Raw genomic sequence first — 22,417 nt, 5'->3', positions numbered from 1 at the left:
TGTGACTGTTCTGTCCAATGAAGTCTTCAAGAGAAATAGTCCAGCAAATACCTGCTGGTTTCCAACGGAGCAGGTCACCTGTTTCTGTTGCTCATATTATAAAATACGTATTATTCTGTGAACTAAAAAATTTTAAGAATCACATAACTATTAAAGGAAGTTGTTACTAAAGGACTAATTATTAGTACTAACTACAGCTACGAGAACTAGAAAAGAAAATCATATTAAGGGTTTTTATTCATCTATTCTAGATAAAAACAGGTGTAACAATCATACTGAGACTGATGATATCTCATTTGTATAAAGCATAAGAAGCCCTTTGTTGTGATATCACTAATTCTGATATGATAAGAGCTGCTTGTTTACTGTTAACAAAGACATTTGAATGCTGAGTGATTTGTTTCTCCATTTAGACGTGCTTAATTTACTCTCATTGTGCTCTTTGTCTGTAAGAAATCAACCATCCATCTAGAAAAATTGTTTCTGTTGTGTAAAAAACTTAACTGAATTTAGAACAAGAGATGTTCTGCATCAGTTGTCCAGATTAAGATGAACCAAAGAAGCACACTCTGACCTGAGCTGAGGGCACCTGTATCCTACGTACAGCTAATGATGGTGTCTTAGGCAATGAGGAAGATTGGGAAACTGCATTCTTTGTTCTTCCTCAGGATGTGCAGATGTGTCTAGTGGTGCTGTCTGCACACATACTGGCAAAATTAGGGTACAAGTTCACAGTTCTTACTGCTCTCAGATTAGCTCAAATGTAGCTCCTGAACAATTTTATTTATATGTAAAACAAGCAATCAAATGAACACCCTATATGTATTATCAACATTGTGAATGAACTTTGTCACTGGCATCTCAAAGATATAAGGGCAAAGCAGTTTCTAGCTACTGGTTGCAAGATACTAGAGCTCTCATCTATCCTTAGCTGTAGGGCTCTTTTTTTCAAGTGCATAAAAACCTTTCTTATTCCTCTTAATTCATTCCTATGGTACCACACAGGCTGAAGTTTGTTTGAAGCTTCTGGCAAGAATTTGCCCAGAGGAAATAAATCAGTATCTTTGTTGCGGATGGGATAGAGTTAAGCTGGTAAAGTGCTGCATTTTGTATTTAGGATGAAAATAATGCTAATAACACATCAATGTTGTCACCGAGCAGTGTTTACACTGAGTCAAAGACTGTTGGCTCCTCATGCTGCGTGGCTAGAGAGGAGGTGAAGTTGCACAAGAAGCTGGGAGGGGACAGACAGGACAGCTGACCCAAACTGACCAGAGAAATATTCCCTGACATCTGATGCCGTGCTGAACAATAAAACTAGGATTATATTTATTTATGTGGAGGCTGAGGGTGGAGAGAGGGCTGCTGCTTTGTGGAAACTGTCTGGGCATCGATTGGCTGGTGGTAAGAAAGTGCATCACCTGTTTGTTTTTATTTTATTTTTATTTTATTTTTACTTTTTCCTTTCCTTATGAAACTGCTCTTGTCTCAACCCTTGAGTTGAGGTACTGTTTCCTATTTTTTTTATTCTCTTCCCATCCTACTGCAAGGAGTGAGGAAATGGTTATGTGGTGCTTAGCTGCCTGCCAGGGTTAAAGTACAGCAGTCCAGAACGCAAAGCACAAATAAGCTATCACATGACATCATCAGAGATCTGTAGTTCTTGGGAAAACAACAAATGTTATAAGCTCTATACTCACACAATGATCTTTTCCTGTTTGTGAGCCCAAGGTTTTCACTTCTAAGGCTGAGAAGAGTCATTTCTGCTTTATCTGTGACATTACTCTGGGTTTTCATTAACATTAAACCAACACGTTTGTCTCAGTAAAAATCTCTCTTCTCTCCTAGCATGTTCTCAAACTCCATTCAAAAGTAATTGTCTAGAACATTTTACATACCTGGTATTTGTCTTTCAATCCTCTTCCTATATAGGCAACATTACAGAGATATAACTTTCTCGAGAATTTCTGGAGTTTAATCTAGAGCTTGTAGTGGAAAATAGATGGCACATGAGTCCTCTTAAGGAGACTGAGCAAGAGAGATCAACAGATTTGTAGCTGAGAACTTTCTCTCTCATATAATGTTATTGTGCTCTTTGTATCTGATGTAGTTTCCATGGAAATAGAAGGCAGACATTACTTTTGGGGTGACCTACATATATTTGTCCTGTTAATTCATTCCAGTGCTGAAGCATGGAGCTGTTATAATTTTCTCCCCTGACTGCCTGTTCCTAAGAAAGCATGCTGGTGTCTAGTGATCTGAAACTAGTTTTGAGAAAAGCATATATGTAGAAATACACTTCAATGTTTGTCCTTTTCTCAGTGCACAAAATCCATATGGTTCAGCACATACACCATATTGATTTAGTACACTAATTGATTTATTTCAGATGCTCTCCCTAATGCTGATCAGAGCCACAAGATGCTTATGCTGTAAGTCCAGGGAGGGAATGAATGCTATCTGCAAAATCAGAGATGAGATGAGAAGCTGTGAGATGAAAATGCTCATACCAAGTTTGGTCTGCTGTTCTCCATTACCTTCACATAGAAATATCTCTTTCCTTCTCAAGTTCCTTTTGCATATTGTTTTCTTATCCATGTAGACAAGTTAAAGCATCTTCTAGGAACCTCATACTTGATTATTAAGCTTCACAGATGTTTCAATTGAAAAACATTGGTCTTGTCAAAATTTTATTATGCAGTTTGTTGTACAGTCTCTAGAAATTATCTATGCACCAAAAAGTACAATACATCAAGATAATTAGGCATCTAAAATATTTCTTCTGTTTCTTGTATTGATCAAAAAATAATTAACAGAGGCCTCAATTCTCTCCTCTGTGTGAAAAGTATATAATAATGTTCTATCTATGCATACAAGTTACTTACTAGTTTTTTACCATATTTCTGCCTTAAAAAAAAAACCAATTTAGTCACATTGTGAACCAATGAGATAGAACATTCAATCTTCACCTGATATCAAACAATTTTTCAAAGTTATTGCTTAACATTTGATCATTCCCCTGTGAGCATTATTTCCTGAAATATTATTCTCTCATAAAAAAAATTGCACATTGAGATTGCATTTTAAATATCCAATACACTTTTTGGCATGCATCTTAGTGATGTGCAATATATTCAAGAAGTACAGAATAGTCCACGAGTACCCTCACTGAACTATCTGAGTTAAGCACACCAGGGAAAACACACATAATTCTGCTTGTTATGTAAGATTTGCTGGACAAATGACACTATAAAATTACTGTTAAGAAATAATATGAAGTTAGATCAGTTCTTACCAGGAGAAGATCTCTGAGCCCCTTTTTATGGCTACGATCCTAATCATTTTATCACAGGTACAAGACTAAGTTTTAGCCCATCTGTGCTTACCTGCAGCTGATTATCAAATCAGAACCAGAACCTAACTGGGACCTACACAGCATGTGATGTAACATGTCACCTCAGTTATAAATTACCAGCAAAACTGTTGAACCAAGAAGAACAATGAATGTGGACTACTTTAAAAATGGACTTCCACGCCCTTTATAAGTTGAAGACAAATTCACTTGAGAGCAGTCTCTTTGTTCTTGTTGTACTAGTTCTTGTTTCTTGTTCTTACGTTTCTTTTCCTTTTGAAAGAAACACTCTATGAATTTGTGGGAACACTAGCAGTAAAATCTTGTTAATCTTGCGTTGAATATGAAGTTAATATGGGAATCCAGGATTACAACTCCTCAAAAATGGTGCTTCTGAAGACATGAGGAAATGATATAGATTACAGATTTTGGGTCTTGCGCAATTAAAAAATGGAAAACTCTACAAACTGTTCTTTTGTAGCAAATCCGTTTGGCTGTCAAAATACAAGAGTGAAAACATTCTTGCCCTGAGGAGAACACATGACAATATGAGGACTTCCATCCAAAATTACCCCATTTATACACTGTGGAGCTGTAATCCTGATGTGTAAGTGCTGGTATTCAGAAATACTACTCCTCCATGCATTCAAGAGTAAAACTCTGCACTCCCACAGCTTGCTTCTCTCTTTCTTTCCCTTCCCACCCTTCTGACAGCATGTAAGCAACTCTGGAAAGTGCTTCACTGTCAAGTTCTAAGAGAAACCTCAAATGAGGCCAAAATATATCGTCACATCTGCCATAGCTTTTTTAAAAATTTTATTTAAACAGTAACTCATGGCATATTTGTCTCTCCTCAGAGATTCTTGTACTTTTTATAACATATTTATCAGTCAAGTCATAACTTTTGTGTTTAAAGATGACAGAACATCTATCTTGATAGATGAATAGCAAGATGTTACTTTTCTAACAAACTTCCCTTTATGTGTTGGAACTCATCTTCAGTTAAATTATATTAAGTCTGGTAAAAGAGAGAGGTGAATGCTATTAGTTGATCACTTAACTTGTAAAAAAGGGAAAAATTATTGCCTTTTAAATAATAATTCTCCACTTTCCTGTACTGAAGAGATACTGCTCTATGAAGATTTATTCATGTCTAAATAAAATTACCTTTATTGATTTAATTTAAAACTCTTAATTGTCTCAGCTAGAGTGGATTGAATGGAACTGCTTCAGCTCAGAGTTTATCACGTAATCAGAGCATTAATTTCCTAGCTGACTACATCTTGGAATTACAATGAAAACTTAGTGTCAGAAGTTTTATAAAGAACGGACTTTAGTAAGACCACTGAGAAAAGGCTTTCTTCCAGCATAGAATCTCTAAATGTGTACACAATTGTCTCCCAAGAAGAATACATCTCTAAAAGTTTCAACTGTGATACATATCTAACCACTGACATCTGTGTCAGCTATTAAATGAGAATGCTTTTTCTTTAGTAGAACAACTTGAGCGTTTACAAATCTGCTGCAGATAAAATTCCCAAGAAACTGGACTACAACATCTGTGTTCTCCTGTGGATTATGCCTTATATAATATTTTGGAAGTCATATGCAGAGAGACACAGAATTCTTTTGTATATTCCATTGTTTTGTTTTGTCTATTGTTTTCTCTGATTTTTCTCAATAGAGTTAATAAGATAAAGCTGATCCTAGTGGACGTAAGTAGTGTTCACTGCTGTTCTCTGATGGTAAGCTTGATTGTTGATTGGTGAAAATAAACTTTAAACTATGCATTCATATATGTTCTTCATTTACTATCAGCTAAGAATAGTTCAATGTAAAGGACCAAGTTCACCCCTTCCCTCCCCATTACAGGCAGGACATGTCACTCATTTACATTAATAATCTGTACCCAGTCTCAACTATTTATTTTAGATAGATTTTGTAAAAAAAACTTTCCTTTGGTCAAATATAAAGTATTTGGATTCTGACTTCAGAGTAGAACTGCAATGGACAGGGAAATATAGTATACTGGACTAAATTACATTTTTTGCACCTAAAGTTCTAAAAATAAAAACTTTCAAGAAAAACAATCAGATGAAGTTTCTTACTGTTGCTCCCTAAGTTTCTCCTCTGTATGAAGCATTTTCTCTGTTGATACTTTCTTATTACCTTCTCATGAAAAAATAAATATATTAGTACTGATTCCCTCCGGAATAGTGAGCAGCGGCATGAAAAAAGACATGCCATCACAAATCTGAGTCTTTCTCTTCACAAGTTGTTTCATTTGGATATTCATGAATGTATTTTATATATTTAAATAATACACCAAAACAACAATTTCAGAGATTGGAATACTTCACAATCCAATTTCTGACATGCTTGCCATCTAAAATGAAATCTTGTCAAGAAGAAGAAGAGTTTATCCAAGATTTATTCCTTGTGCCTCCAGTCTGAAAGAATATCAAGGCTATCAAAAGCAGCACCACATAGTAAATCACAGTGCTGTCAGAAGTGTGTCTTGTGGTTTGGAGTCAATTTTCTTCTTCTTTTTTTTTTTTTTTTCCTTTTTTACCAATCAGCTGTATTTCTAGGATCAGTGAGTATGTCTAACATGTCAGATAAGTAAGCCTCAGCATTTCAGACAAGGTATGTTTTCTACAGACAGCCTGTGTAATGGGCTTCATATGGACTGTCTTTGCATACCTAAACAGGAAGTCTGATGATTCCTAGTTGCCCTAGGGTCACTGCACAGTACAGAGACATACCGTAAACTGTTATTTGGTGGATAGATGTGCATAGTCTAAATAAGAGATATTACAGATAGTAAAATATCTATAATAATTTTGTTAAAGAAATCTGAATTTTGACATATGGTACGAATTAGTCCATACCTACCAAAGCCTTTGAATAGTCACTGAAAATATGTGAGATTTCCCAGAAAGGAAGTTTGTTCATAAATGAGATCACCTTTTCGGGATATAAAGTCTCCTATAGAGCTCACTCAGTAGCCGCCTGGACCTTGATCCAAAGTCTATGAAGTCACCAGGTGGTTTCACATTGAGTTCAGTGGCTTTGAAACAGGCCCAGGATAAAATGCCTGTGGGAAACTTTGACTTAGTGACTTATGGGCCTGTGAATGCAACTAAGACCTTGCTGGACTAAAGACAAGAGGAATTATCTTCTTCTGACTTTCTCTTCTACATAGAAGAGAAATATCTATGCATTTTCAAAATGGTTTTAGTGAGTTTTGAACAATGCACTAAGATTCAAGTTGCAAAACTATTCTGCAGTGTTTTTCTATGAACTTGTAGAAGTATGGCACCACAAAATGCTTTCTGAATCTATACTAGTTCTTACATTTTACTAGTCATTTAATGATGGAAGGTTTGTTTCAGCTCTTAAAAAGTTTGGAAAGTTTTAAGGATGGTTTATTAATGCTTCATTACTTTCCCTTTTTGTGGCTTAGTAAATTCCATCAACTTTTTGTACGCTAAATTCATTTACTGGGCAATTTAAAAACACAGATTCATGAACAATTTACCTTTGTTTATTTCTTTGTCAGCTCACGTGGGGTAAATAATATTAGCATGCCCATCTGACTTCAACAGCCAGAAACTGTACCATGATAACATGGAAAATGATGTTCCTCACAGAGAGAATAGGCTTTACAGTAGTAAAGAAGCTTGAGACTTGCCAGAAATTTGGAGTAGCTTTCTGTCTGGCAGGAAGGTTTTTTGTAACATGTCATTCTCCAAATAAATCTCTCAAACGATACTTGGTTTTCTTTTTCATTTGTCCCATAAGTTGCTATTTCCTAAGACTTTATTTGATAAAACAATTCAGTATAAGCCTAATAAAGAGTACAAATCTTTTAGAAACAAAGTGCTTTGTATCATGCAAAACAAACAAACAAAACAAAAACCCAAAATAGAAACTACTTTCTTTTATACAATATAAGAGGTACAAAGTTACAAAGAAATAATTTTATAAAGTTGACTCTGCCATGTCCCATCTTCTGATATACCAGCTAATCTTGAAATTTTAGGCCTCAGTCATTCAACTCCTGATTCTTTCTGCTTCTCCCATTAACTCTTGACATTACAACAGAGGTAAGAAGAATCAAAACTGAAATGATGTAGTGGAAAAATTTTAAGAGAAATTTTCCGTTTCATACAGAGTACATTTCTACTCCAGAAATATGAACCACCTGTAGAAGATCCCTCAGGGAATAGCTGTGGTGCAGATTGCCTATTAACATCCTGGACCCCCTCCTGTTTGTGATACGACTCAGGCAGTCTTTTCTCCTCTGTACATTTCATGATTTCTTACATTAATTATTTGGAATTCATTTATAATAAATGCCTTATGCCTCCTTACAGAACAGCACACACTGAATGTTCGCTGCTTTTGTGTGTTGCAAAATGACTAATACAATAGAATTGCAGGCACAGAAAGATAAACTTTTCATTGAGGAGTGTTTATTTTAAAGAGACGAGGAAATAAAAAAAGCATTATTTGGACTGGAATGTGTGGCCAAACACATTTCCATCAAAGATGTTTTCATTTCCTATTTTGCTTAGAACAATAAACAAATTAAAAAATGTTCTTGGGACAATTTCAGTTATTTTTGTATAAGCAGCGCAATATTCTAACTATTTAGAATCACTAGTCCTTCTTCTTGCTTATTTATTTACTACTTATTTCTTTCTGTTTTACTTTGTCTTGATACTTTTAGGCAGACTAAATATCTTTCAGCCAAACTCAATATTATCAACACCTAGAGAAACTTAAGAAAAAAGGTTCACAAGCAAGTAATGTCTCCATACATCACATATGATAAAATGCATTAAAAGATATTAGCTCATTAATGAGAAGAGATAAAACAATACATTTTCCCAGAGTCATAGAATCATAGAATTATAGAATCATAGAATTGCCAATGTTGGAGAAGGCCTCCAAGATCATCTAGTCCAACCATCCTTCAATCTCCAGAATTTCCCCGAGTCCAAGCATAATATAAAACAACAGTATACTTATTGCACATTTTATGACAAAATTATGACATGACACCAATGTTAGACTATTTTGATTTTTCTGAAATGCTTATGGACATTTATTTTGGACTTTTATTAGTATCTGTGAAACACTGACCTCCATGTCTCTGGAAAGTGAGAGCAGAATCATCACGGGCTTTTTTTTGTTCCCTAAATTGTCTCTGTCTAAGATGCCTCATTAAGTTTTGTCTTTGAGGACAATAGTAACATACAAAACAGACTCGTCGTTTGCTTTTCTGGGCCTGACATAATGCTGTTCTTTTGCATTTTCAAAGGTACTTCAATGATGTTATTTTATAGCAATAAGAGCTTTCCAATTTGTAATCCATCTTGATTTTATTGAAGAAACACAGTATGAATAGTATTTCTGTTCCTGAGTAAAAGTAGAATTGTACAGCAGTGAAGCCTATCTAGGTGAGACACTGAACACTCTTGGAAACCGGGCTGAGCACTTCTCTCAAAGGCTGGATACCTCAAACACAGCATGCCCTTTGAACCAGATTTATGGCATGGTTCTTTCACCTTGACTTAAATAACTTGGAAAATAAAACTGCATTTGAAAGCACAGTTCTATCTCCAGCATCCTACATATTCATTGAAGATGCATGGAAGAAATGTGCAACACATGCTACAGACATTTCATACATTAATGAAGATTGTCTCCTAGTTGAATACTCATCCAAGATCCTACCTGAAATACAGTTCAGAGTATAGCAGACAAGGCAAAAGAATTAGATCTGTTACAGCACCTCATCTGGAATTCAACAGAATAATATGTAAGATGCTCCAAAAGTAATGCCTCCTATTTATTTTCATAGAAAACACAACAGATACAAAGAACACAGTAACACACTATTGGACAGCAAATTCTCAGCTACACTTTTTTTTCAACATTGTTGCCACTGTTATACATTTTTGCCATACCCAGTGTTTGGTCTCTATCAGTGTTCAGCAAGCATCAAAGGTCAGTGGGTGAAACTTTTTATGCATGGAGGAATTCAGTGGTAGGTGTTTGATTTACGTGCACTTCCAAATAACATTTTGTCAGACTGTTCCCCAGCTGCCATTTGTCACATGGCAACAAAATGTAATGGAATATTGGTAGGAAGGTTCAGCCTCTACTGCCATAGCACTAACACCCACCTCTGATGTTGCAGGCCAGCATATTAAAATAGGAGGCATTACTTTTGGAGCAGCCCTCATATATACTCTTATTAAAGAAACTGCATGGTCACATATTAAAGGCAATTATAGGACCATGCATGATGCTAGGCTTTTCCAGGTGCCTGAACTTCCCATTCATCTCGAGTTAGAGTCCAAGATGTATTTAGTTCTTCTTCTACTATTAACTCCTTCTGTTATTATTCACAGATCCGGAAAAGGTTTTCCTACAGAACACATCAGACCAGTTTATTTTGGAAGATGAATTAAGGAGAAGAATCTTAGCCTGCTGATTTTATCTTCTGACCAAACAATCTCTCTCCAGAACTCTTTAGATCTGAAAAGATTGTACCACCATCACATCCCAAATATAGGATTTTCTGTCATTTGCACCTCTGAACGGGTGAAAGGGTCACCACAACTGGATTTCTTGTTTCCTAAGGTGATTGCCCTTCTGCCCTCAAAGTGTGGATCTTGAAGTTTTCGTGCCAGAGAAGATCATGAAGCAGATCCTCCTGGAAGATATGCTAAGAAAGTACAGGACAGACTCCTTAATAGATACTGTTGTCATAGCATAAGGGGGAATGGTTTCAAACTAAAGGAGGGGAGATTTATATTGGATATAAGAAAAAAGTGTTCTACAATAAGGGTGGTGAAGCACTGGAAGATGTTACTAAGAGATGTGGGTTGATGAGCCATCCTTGGAGACATTCTAGGTCAGGCTTGATGGGGCTCTGAGCAAACTGATTTAGATGAAAGTGTTCCCATTCATTGCAGGGAAGTTGGACTAGATGTTTTTTAAAGGTCTCTTCCAACTCAATTCATTCTATGGTTCTATAAGTTAGTGTTCCAGTGCTAAAAAAGAAATTTGTTCCCTGCAATTAGGTGCTGATTGTGCCTAGACTGGGTACTCAAGATATTCTTCCCAGATCAAGAGATTTGCATGTTATTCCTTTTATTTTAAATGAAAAGCAGAATTTCTGATGCAATTCCAATACTGGCTGGAAGTTCCAGGATCCCTGGCACAGGCCTTGAGTGATTTTTTGTCCATCCAGTGTAAATAGCATGAGAACATATCCAGCCAGATTGCATGAGAAACTGTGAAGGCTTCTTCCCAAATTATTTGCATGCAAAATTCTGTTGCTATCACTTCAATTCATATTTTCGTCTGAATGAATATGGAAGTCAAAGATATATTATGCCAATTGCAGCATTTAGCTCTTAATGCAATAGGACGTAATTCATTTCAGTGTTTTTCAAACTGGGATCTTTAAAGGAAATTGTTTAGTTTTATATTATTGGAAGTGGCATCTATATATTCTGGATGTTTTCTTGCGGTTCTCTTTTTCTCTGTAGTTTAGTTCTTCTGGTACAAATAAGTTTTCCAGAACAGAAATGAAGTAAAAATACAGTGATTTGCATGTTAAATCAGAAACTGATGCAGAAAAATGAAGTACATCTTCTTTACTACAAACATTAAGCAACTTAATACATCAAGTTATTAATATTTAAAGTCTTAATCCAATGTGAACTAATATCAGTCAAATACCAAAAGGATTTCATTTCAGACCTTTAACGGTCAAGTAGTGGGACAGTGTGAAACACAGATAAGTCATATTTTCTTCTTGCATTATGAAGTTCCTGCTTTTGTAGAAGTGTTCCTGCTATTGTAGAAGGTTCTTGCTATTATCCAGTGGTACTACTGGCACATCTCCATTTTATTGTTCTTGTTGACTCAAGATTTATTTTACCACTATTCACTCATTTTGGGGCATTCTTTCTGTTGCTTGATTAATCTGATAATCCACTGTCACACTACTTTAACCTGTTCCTATGCATTCCTAATTCCAGACAAAGGATTCTGTTTCCCAGTCTGCAGCTATGCATATACCAATAACAGTGTTACACTCCCATGTCCTGACTTCCACAATGCCTATCTCCCCAGCTCTACTCCTACGTAGTATCAAGCTCTTCCACTCACTCCCTCTCCTTGGGACAGTGTTGGGACCTACATCTCACTTAGAGTTTGCTAGTGTTCCCAGTTCTCAGCCCTTCAGTAGACCATACTCCATATGTCATTCATAATCGTATTTTCCCTGATGTGTCCTCCTCTTTGATGCTATATAGGAGAATAGCTAAAGCAATGGACATTGTTTTACTGGAATGTGTTAATAGTTTTATGAGAGTGAGCCTTTGATCTATGGACAATTAAAGTTGCTCCTACTAACCAGATGCAGGGGCTCTGTGTGTCTCCTCCTTATTCATCGTGTAGTGTTCTGGTTTCCACCCAGACCCTTAGGGTTCTCCCACTGATGCTTAGAATGTCTCTTGGAAGTGACTGGATGTGGCATTCAAAAGTTGCCACATTGAATCCAAACAGTCAAACAGAAATGCCATTAAATTGACGCCACGATTTTACAAACAGTTGAAAAATGGCACTGCAGATTCTCCACATTTACTGTCTCTCAATGATTTCCAGAGCAAATGTGTTTTGTGCACAAATAATAAAAAATATGGTTTTGTTCTTCTAGCTATTCACTTTGCAAACTCAGGCTCATGTCTGACTTCTTTCCTGCTCATGCATCAACAGCAGTACAAGTGGCCCTGCAGATCATAGCCCTGTTCACCCTTGCTAAAACCAATTTTCTTCCTGCTTTGTCCTCAGTGACTCCAAGGTTCTCTGTATTCTTAGAAGTAATGTCTATCTCAGTCATACAGCAAAGACCACTAGGTGGTCTTAAGAATCAACATCATGGTCTTAACTGAAAAATAATTTGTGTTCCTTTACATTTAAAAACTGTATAGGTTGCCTTCTAAAACTTTTGCTTACCTTTCTGAAACTAGAATGGAATTTAAATGTTACTACGTTCGGTCTTTCAGAGCAACAGCAAATAGCGTAAGGAGCTTGTGTAGCAATACAGAAGTTACTGTAACTGTTTGCATTAATCTGTCATTCTGCCTTTGACAAACTGGGTGAAATAACGCCCTTGGCTTGCTCTGGGTATATGGTCTGCGATCTCTCCAAATCGACATAAACAGGGGCTGGTTCCAGAGGGGAGTGGTCTCATTCCTGCTACTTTTCTTGTGTTGATCCTACTTTCCAGTAGCTACCTGATGAGCTGGATCAGAGAACTAACTGAAAAGTTAATTATTAGCTGGATCTGTTCCTGACCCAATAAATCATATGCATGCATGAATTTTACTAGAATCAACATTTCAGAAAAAGCTGGAAAGAAAAATAAATAAGTAAATAAGGAAACTTTTTTTTTCAGTCATTCTTTAGGATATAAACATACCTTTTCAACAAATCTTGCTGCATTTTCCATGCCAGTTTGAAAACTGAATTTGCCTGAAGTAATCATCTGTATTTACAACCCACTTCCAGAGCTTCCTTACTGTACAGCACGTCAGACTCCCGTTGCTTTGCGGCTGTGCGGGTAATGACTACTGGAAGATGTGCACCCTTCAGCATTATCTACCTGTTCTTTGGGTCATGAGAGCACGTATAGCATAAGCTACACCTACATAGTAGCTGATTATCAGCAAACAGATTCCTCACTGCCAGCTTTTCTTATAATAAATAGAGATTTTACATGGATTCCATCATCAACATATGCACTGATAAGTACATAGTAAAAATACAGTCATTTTCCTTCACGCAAAATTGATATAAGATGCAATATTTCATAGTTAAAATATGAAAATTTTTTTAATATAGAAAAGATTATGAAGAAACTTCAAAAGATCTACAGAGGTCTCATTACTTCTTCGGAATTTAGGCTTTCAATAGTAGAACATTGAGTACTTTTATAATAGTACATTTACTGCATTTTTCTGAAGGAGTTTCCAAAGAATTTTTATTTCCAAAGCTTGAAGAGCTCATAGATTTTAGAAAGCTTTTTGATTTGCTATTAACGCTTCAGAGCCTTTTGATATGTCACTGTCTGGTGTTTCAATTTTTTATTGCTGTTTTTATAGACTAATATTACCCAGGATCACCGCAATATCTGAGACATTTTCTTTGACATTGTCACATATCTTATACATATATTTAAAATATATTTAGCTTGAATCTTCGTGATTTAAGCTAAATATCAGGGTAACTCTTCTGGAACAGTAAAGTCACTATAATCTCCCACTGAACATGTGTCTATGATGATAGAGAACTTGGTTCTTCTAGAAGTGATTTTGGACATTTGCTTTAGTACATCCTCTAGAAAATATCAGGCTAATACTTTCTCATATCCTTAATTAAATGTTCCAAGATTTTCCCCAGTTATAAACCCTTTGATTTTCAGATTATTAACAACCAATATGAGAACTCAGAGCTTAGGAATAAAAATTATATAAGCTTCAGTTTCTACAACAGAATCACATAGCAGCAAAAGTTCCTCCTAGAAAAGTCAGAAATGATCTTTAACATTATTAAAATAATAGCTGTGCTCTCTCAACCTTCTTCATAGATTTGGCAATTAAAAAAAAATTCCTAATTTTCCAAAGAAAATTCTTTAAGAGGTGATTGTGTGAAATGAAGAACAAACATGGAAAAATTCTACTTATATGATTGTGGTGATATTTTAAGCAACTGAATTCAGGCATTCAGAATATTCTATCCTATGTTTGCTGCAGCTATCATTACTACTATTACTTAAAAAGATTAAGCAGGAATGAAAGAAATCCTCACCTGAATTCACCTCCATAAACATCCAGGTATATCTGAGTAATACAGGATGTGTAAACTAGGAGTTTTATCACTATGGACATTCATGATATCTTGCTCTAAGGGCTATGGTATACTCAGGGATGGCTGGCCAGAAAGCAAGGCTGTATTCTTAAGATGTTCTTCAGCTTTACTTGCCTTTACCTCAAGTGTGTTCTACACAATCTTTTAAGGAAATTTTTACAAAATCATGGAGGTTGTATTGGTTTATAACAAATATAAAACAAGCTGATACATTCAAAATCTAATAAAATTTATATAAAAGAAAATTCCATTAATTTTGACAGCATTCAGTTCAGCCATTTTAATGTGTTGGCAGGGTGCAACATTAGTTTAATACTGACACATCCTTGCAATCATGCAAGTATTAATCCACTCAAATCTTTGACAAATAAAAAGTGCTTCAAATGTAATTCTCTAATACCACACAAAATGACACTTAACAGGCCCTTTAAGAATTCCATGGGGAAATACAACTGAAGAACCACAACTTTGAAGCCAAACTGGTGCCTTTCTTTACACTTAAATCTATTCACACTCACTCTGACGTAAGCGGATTCAAGACAGTCATCAATTAATCAAAGTGTTATGGGGCAACATTATGATCTTCAAATACTTTGTATGCTACAATGTCGTGACTGACAATTTAGAATTGTTCCAGATGTTGAAAATATTATTTCACTAAAACAAAAAGAAGTTCAAAACTCTATTGTATATCATCAGCCTCTATTCAGGCCAGCTTTCTGAACACTGACTAAATTGCTGCTGTTTGGAGACATGCCAGGAAAACAAACCAATCCTCTGACAACATCTCCTCATCTACAGAAAGTAAGATAAATCCTATTACAGTTTCCAGGAGTAATGTCAAGACATTATTTATAAATTTTAAAAAGTAAAATAACTTTCAAACAAGCATTCAGGATTCAAGCAAACATTTATTCAGATAAAGAGAATATATAAAAATAAATGCACATATAAATATACATATGTACATGAAAATAAATGCATTCTTATACATAAACCAGAAGCAGACAAACCTGATGGGCTGCAGGACTCATCCCACCCCTGGGATATAGCCTCAGGATTGCAAGGATCTCCTCTGGTATCCATCTTGATCCCTCCCTTTTTCTTTGGTCCTCCCCCTATATATCCCGTACTGCACTGTTTACCTGCAAAGCTTTCTATACCTTGTATCCCAAAGTAAGCCTTATGCCTATGGAGGCAGTGACCCTCATCAGTGCACACGGCATTCCTTTCCTTGTCTTCCCTTGGTGGTTTTCCACCTGGAGAGTGGCCAAGTCAAAGCAAACTGTTGGATCTGCATAGATTAAGAGGGTCCCTCTGCCCATCTATATTCTTCTCTTCTTCACTGGGTCTTTGCTTAAAATGTTTAGGCTTTCAGTCACATAACCTAACACATAGGTGTTTCACTTTTAATTTCTTTGTTACATCCTCCCTCCACAAGCCTTTCTCTATGCTTTCTTGTAGTTATATTAGTACACTGTCATGGAAAAAAAAACACTGTATCACTAAGATAAACTACCTACATCTTATATTAATGATGATCCAGAAGTGATAGCATGGTATCCAGCTGAAGGCAATTCATCTCCTTTTGGTAGGTTTCACACATTCCAGCCAGCTTTGACCTGCACAAGAACACCTCTGTATCTCTCAGTGTAGAAATATCCTTTGCAAAGCTCTTTCTGGGCTTTTTCCTTTCTTCCACTGCACTTTCATCCTTTATCCAAATCCACTTACCAAATGTTTTTCAGTCTCCATCCTGTATGTGGTTACCCCTTTAGACTAACTTGCATATTTCTCTGTTTATCCTCCTGACTCCTAACTGTATCTGAAATATGGTGCTGCGAAAACCAAATTCTCTTCCAAGTGGTCTCCTGCCATTTCCTGGCAATGAAAGACAATATCCTTCCCCAGTCCTGGTTGGCTTACTATCAGTGATATTTTTATGTCTTCTCCCTCTTTTCTCTCCCCAGTGTGCCTTCCTCCTTTGTACACATCCATGTCCATCTATTCCTCCTTTATGTTCGAGCTCAGTCTGTCTTTTATTTTCTCTTCTTTTTTTTTGCTGCAGCAATGTCTTCTCCAGCAGTTTCCCATTGCTTTTGTTTCACTGCTTCTACATCCTCCTTACTGCCTGAAAACCATTCATGTTTTCTAAAATCAGTCCACATTTCTGGCTTTCTTTGTCTTATGCACAAACCAGCATTTCTTTTAACAGCTCCATAAGTTGGTCACTATCGACAAATCTGAGGTGATTCATAGGACACTTACTAAGCCTCATCCCTTTGTATTCTGCTCCAGTCTTTGCCAAATCCTGTTTAAATCTTATCATTGTTTCTTCTCAGGTCAAAGCTGTGATTTTCCTCAACTCTGACATAAAACATAAACTTATGTTCTGACTGAATGCAAGAGCAAAAACCTCACTGCCATTTACTGGGTCAAGACATTGCTCCTGTCTTTTCTGCTGATTAGTTTTGGCTTCATTTTCCTTTTGTCTTTAACTATTCTATCCCAGCATTTTGGATGCATCAGGATAACTCAACTATCTCTTTTCTTTCTTTTCTTCTTCCATTTCTGTTTCTATGCCTTCTACTGAGGTTGCCCTGTCTTTTGGGATAGCCTAGTCTTCTTCAAAGCACAATCTTCCCTCTATCCTCACTGCCTTTAAATAATACTTCTTGCCTGAAGAAGAATAAAACTATCTCTACAAAGCTATCTCTACAAAGACTTTTAAACCTGCTCAAACGTATCCTTCATAAAAGACTAAAATTTGGTTTCTGAATACAGCAATTTCTCTTTCACCACTTTGCATTATTTTCAGCATCTTTGTGCGTGGTATGCCCCTGTAGGCATAGTGCTGACTGTGCTTACACTGCCTGCCACACACATTACAGCTAGGTAGAATTCAGGCAGGAACCCGGAGCCTTATGATAGAATACAAAATAAGAAAATAGTGGTTGGCAGTTGAATTTTATTTTATTTTTTTTCTGACTGTGTCAATGGCAAAGTTGGTAGGTAATAAGAATAATATTTTGTAAAAGTTACTGGGATTTGATATATGCTTGGGATGGAATATGCTTCATGCTGATATGTTTTGAGATCTCCTAGCAAATGTTTGTGACCTGCTTCATGGTTTCTCTTCTACTGATCTTTGGCAAAAATCACATGTAGAGTCTAAGATTTATAACTGGCCCTGACAGCTTTCTGAGGCTAAATGGACTACACCAGTTCACTAGGAAGGGGGAGGGAGACAAGATGAAACTATCTCCATATGGCAGAAGAATTTCCATTTCCTAAGGGGATATTAAGTCTAGAGGCTGAGCCTTCAAAAGCTTTCCAAAATTATAAATGCACCTTTGAACAAATGCCTGAGAATTATGTCTGGAGTCCTTTCAGAAGCCTGAAAATCAGTATAGTGCTAGCATTATATATCTCTAGCTGTGCAGCAGCTAGGTGATAAATCTAAAGAGAAGAAAGCAAATAATTAAAAAAATAAGAAAAAATTGTCTCATAAAGGGGGGGAAGCGGCTACTATTTTCTAATTTATCAGTTGTCTCTCTCAAAAAAATGTAGCACACAGAATTCAGATCCAAACTATGGAGATCACACACCAGTGCAGGTTTACTTTATCCCTTCCAAACCTAGAAAGATTTTGGTTTTCCAGGCATCAACAGAGTGTTAACAGTTTGCTTGTCAAAGAGAATACTTCTCTATTTTAGGGGTATCAATATCATGAGGATCTTCACATGGAAGAATGCATACAGATTCATTAAATCATAGTGATCTCTACCATAAGTCATGAAACGTTGGAAATTTACCAAACCAACAATTTCAGAAATGGAAAATAATAGTATAAAATGCTATTTTTTAATAAATCATTCACTCAGATGTGTTTGTAGCATCTAGGATCACTGTAACTGACAATGCAGTTATACTTCTTTACAATTACACATCCTTTCATGTATAGTAAACATTTTACACAATGACAAGCAATTTGCCTGGACAGTACCTTTGTTTCACTCTTCTTTCATCCTTAACTCTGCTCCTTATCTTTCCTCTGAGATTTTTCTCTTAATTATAGCATTTCTGAACCACAGTACGCACAGATTTTCCTGCTATAATCTTAGTATCTGATGCTAAAATTGGTTTCACAAAAAAAAAAAAAAAAAAAAAAAAAAAAAAAAAAAAAGCTATTTCTGTCATTTATAGCATAATTTTATGGCTAGGGAGATTATATGAGTCAGAGTTACCCCATTTCAGACTGATGAGGACTACTCTATTTTTAAATATTAAATTTGTGTATACATTGAATCATAGAATCATGGAATGGCCTGGGTTGAAAAGGACCATAATGATCAACTAGTTTCAACCCCTTGCCATGGCCAGGGTCACCAACCAGCAGACCAGGCTGCCCAGAGCCAGATCCAGCCTGGCCTTGAATGCCTCCAGGGATGGGACATCCACAACTTCCTTGGGCAACCTGTTCCACTGTATCACTACCCTTGGAGTGGTGTAGGATGTAGTTATAGTTATAGTTGACCTTCTGGGCTGCAAGTGCACACTAGTGGCTCATGTCCAGCTTCTCATCCACCAGGACCCCCAAGTCCTTCTCTGCAGGGCTGTATAAATATCTGGGATTGCCCCAATCCAAGTGCAGACCCTGCACTTGGCCTTATTGAACCTCATTAGGTTTTAATGGGCCTTCTCCAGCCTGTCCAGGTTCCTCTAGATAGCTTCCCTTCCTTCCAATGTATCGACCACACCACTCAGCTTAGTGTTATCTTCAAATTTGCTGAGGGTGCACTTGACGCCATCATCTATGTCATTGATGAATATGTTGAAGAGCATTGGTCCCAAGACAAATTCCTGAGGGAAACCACTTGTGACGGGCCTCCACTCTGACACAGAACAATTGATCACAACCCCTTGGCTGCGTCTAGCCAGTCAATTCCTGATCTATCAAACAGTCTATCCTTCAAATCCATACTTCTTCAATTTAGAGAGAAGGATGGAGAGGAACCATATCAAAGGCTTTGCAGAAGTCCAAGTAGATGACATCCATCGCCCTTCCACCCATACACCAGTCCACCTATGGGGTCTAGGAAAGCAAATCAGGAAAGAAAAAAAGGGATATAAGGTCTGCAGAGTCTTCATAGGTGAAACAGACCAAAAAAATATGTTGTGTTGAGCAGTAAAAAGGCTGCAACTTAAATTTTGAGAAACAGAAGGCAATCTGGGAAGGCAGCCCAAACAAATGAAATTGCATATCTCTGAGCATCACATGCTGTCTAAATACCCACCCAGCCTTAGTCACCAAATTTTCAACGTTCCGTAAAGAGTTTGGTACCACTGAGGGATTGATTCTTAACATTTAGAATGTTCTAAAATATCTTTCTCCAGGAACTCACATTACTGCATGCAGTTAGCAGTAGTACTATCTGTGTAACAAGGTTTATCAATAAAGAAACTAAATAACTGAGTCATAATTAAAAAAAAAAAAAAAAAACAAGCATAAAAAACCAACAGTTGCAAATGAGCAGAATCTGTTCAGAAGCAGAGAGAATTCTCTGACATGCAATCTCAGGGGAAGTTAAGTCCTACTAGAATAAAGTTTATGTTGGTGTTTCCCATGGAAATGTAGCTTGAGATTGAGAGAATCCTTATGCTTTTGACTGTAAGATTTTGAATATCAAATTGTCCTTCTTAGATCAGATGTACATCAACAATGCAAAAGTCCATTCAAAACTGCTGGGGTCAAATGGGGTGACTTTGATAGGACTGATTTCCTCAGGTAAAAGGACAGAGTACCCATTTAAAAAAAAAAAAACAAAAAAACACAACAGGTATGACTAATAAGAGAGAACACACAGCACCCACTTGAAGAAAAATATCAGGAATACATTCATCAGTTTATCTATGTATATTTTGGTGAAATTTATTCCCTTGTCCTACAAAGTTCACCAAAAGGCATAGTCATAAAAATAACAAGTTCAGGAAAATCACGTACGGGTGAGAAAGTATACAACTTTAAAAAGTCACTTTTTTTGCTCTTTGACACATTTTTATGGTATAAAATGACATTTCTTGATGCATTATCAGCTTTATGGTCACTGCCAAATGTTTTAATCTGTTGTACATTTAAAAGTCAATAAAATCTCTCTGTTTGGGTCTTAGCAAGATTATAGAACAAGATAAATCACAGTGGCTTTATCTACTCAAAAGCTCATCTGTTAGAAGACAATGCCCATAAATCTGGTGAATAAGTGCAGGAATATTTGTGAGTATCCTGAACAAGAAATGAAACCAGCATTTCAGCAGTTGAGTTTCTGTGTGACAGAACATCAATTTTTGCTTACAAATACAAGCTTAACAATAGTAGAAATAGCTGAGGCTTCTCTTTTAAGCCAGAGAGATGCTTCTGAATAAATAATTTCTGTGACAAAAAGACACTTGAAGGTCAGCAGAAATAGAAGCCAATTTTTTGTCCAAAAAAATAATTGTGAAGTCCAGATAATGAACTTTCTGGCTTACTACTGAGTATACATTGTTCTTGAGCTATGTGAGGATGCCAATACTGCTGCTCTTCCAATGAGTTAGGTTAATCAAACATGTTACAAGCTCAAGGGAATGTTCACTGTTTGCATAAGACAATCGGGAAAACCATGTACTTACTGCTTAATTTTTAAATTCTTCATTAAAAAAAGAATATTGCAGGCTGATACCTAGAAAGTCGTTGGACCTTTAATCTTTTACTTTTTGAAAAAAAATGAAGAAGCCAAGGAAGTATCAAAAGTTTTCCACCATGTGTGTTCTTCCTCAACATCCTCTGAATAAAAACCAGAGCAATAGAAGAAAATCCATGTATACTACAATTACCTAAATAGAACAAGTTTCTCAGAATGCTGTTATGGTAGCATAAAAAAATAAGTGCTGTACCATTTCAACAAAAGGTATTAAGTCAGAAATTAACTGTGAAATATGAAATGGATGAAAATATTTCCTGGAGTTGCAGATACCACTCATTAAAACGAATTTTGAGGAAAGACATAAATACACTTTATTACCAGACTAAAAGTTATCATTCTAGAAAGAAATATATTTTGGTTGTAATTGCTTTCACTGCATTAAGCCTCCTGATTTTCTTTCATAAATTGAACAATTCAGGGTTTCATTTACCACACGTAATATGCATAAAATTAGTTGGGAAAGTAATTCCTTACATCACCGTATACTCCTTCCACAGTTTTTGCAAAGATCTAACCCAATTCTCACTCTGTCAGAATGTGCACCACTTATATCTATGGTGCTAGAACAGACAGAAAAGAAAAACCTGACACTAAACACTGATTAAAGTTGTCAAAAAGACTAATGAATCTCTAGAGTGAATTAGGAGTTTGCTAACATTCTGTGAAGAAGTGGTAAAACTGCTTGGCTGTGGCCAAGACATGCTCAAGAATGGAGAAACCAAACGTGACTCAGAAAATGCTCCTGGGACATTCTGAAAGTTGGAAAGTCCACCCATGCAAAGAGTTTAGATGAGTTTTGCTTAGCCAGACAAAATGAGGCCTGAAAAGTTCATTTTAATGTCTGTATTTACACTGGAGTTGAGAAGAGTGAAAATATCAGGCACTGACAAGAATTGTTTGAGCTAACAATCAGAAGTTAACAGAGATTTTTTTCTCTGGTGATATCGGTCTTACCTACATTCAGCAAAGAGACATTAACAGATCCCACTTTGATTTCAATGCCTGATCGCAACTCTATACATTCCATTTGAAAACTGGCAGATAATGGATAAATGTTGACTGAGAGTCACAAACATACCAATAAAAGTAATGATTTTTTCAGCAATCTTGAAACATTTTCTATTCTCATATTCCTTTATCAAAACAGAAAACACGGTAGCATACTTTCTGACATTCGTGGGATTGTGTTTAACCAATGTATCAAAATGCATTACATTATTTGCGATAGCTTGAGTTATCACTGCACAGAACCCTCCCTGTGCCCTGATTTCAGCTCAGACAACATTAATAGTGCACTGATGATCGGTTGTTGCTGAGTAAAGAGTATTCACTCCGAGCTGGGCTGGGCTTCAGTGCTAGCTGG

This window comes from Phasianus colchicus, chromosome 2 (assembly GCF_987193195.1).
Source record: "Phasianus colchicus chromosome 2, bPhaCol1.hap1.1, whole genome shotgun sequence".
Classification (NCBI taxonomy): domain Eukaryota; kingdom Metazoa; phylum Chordata; class Aves; order Galliformes; family Phasianidae; genus Phasianus; species Phasianus colchicus.
Note: the sequence above shows the minus strand (reverse complement) of the source record.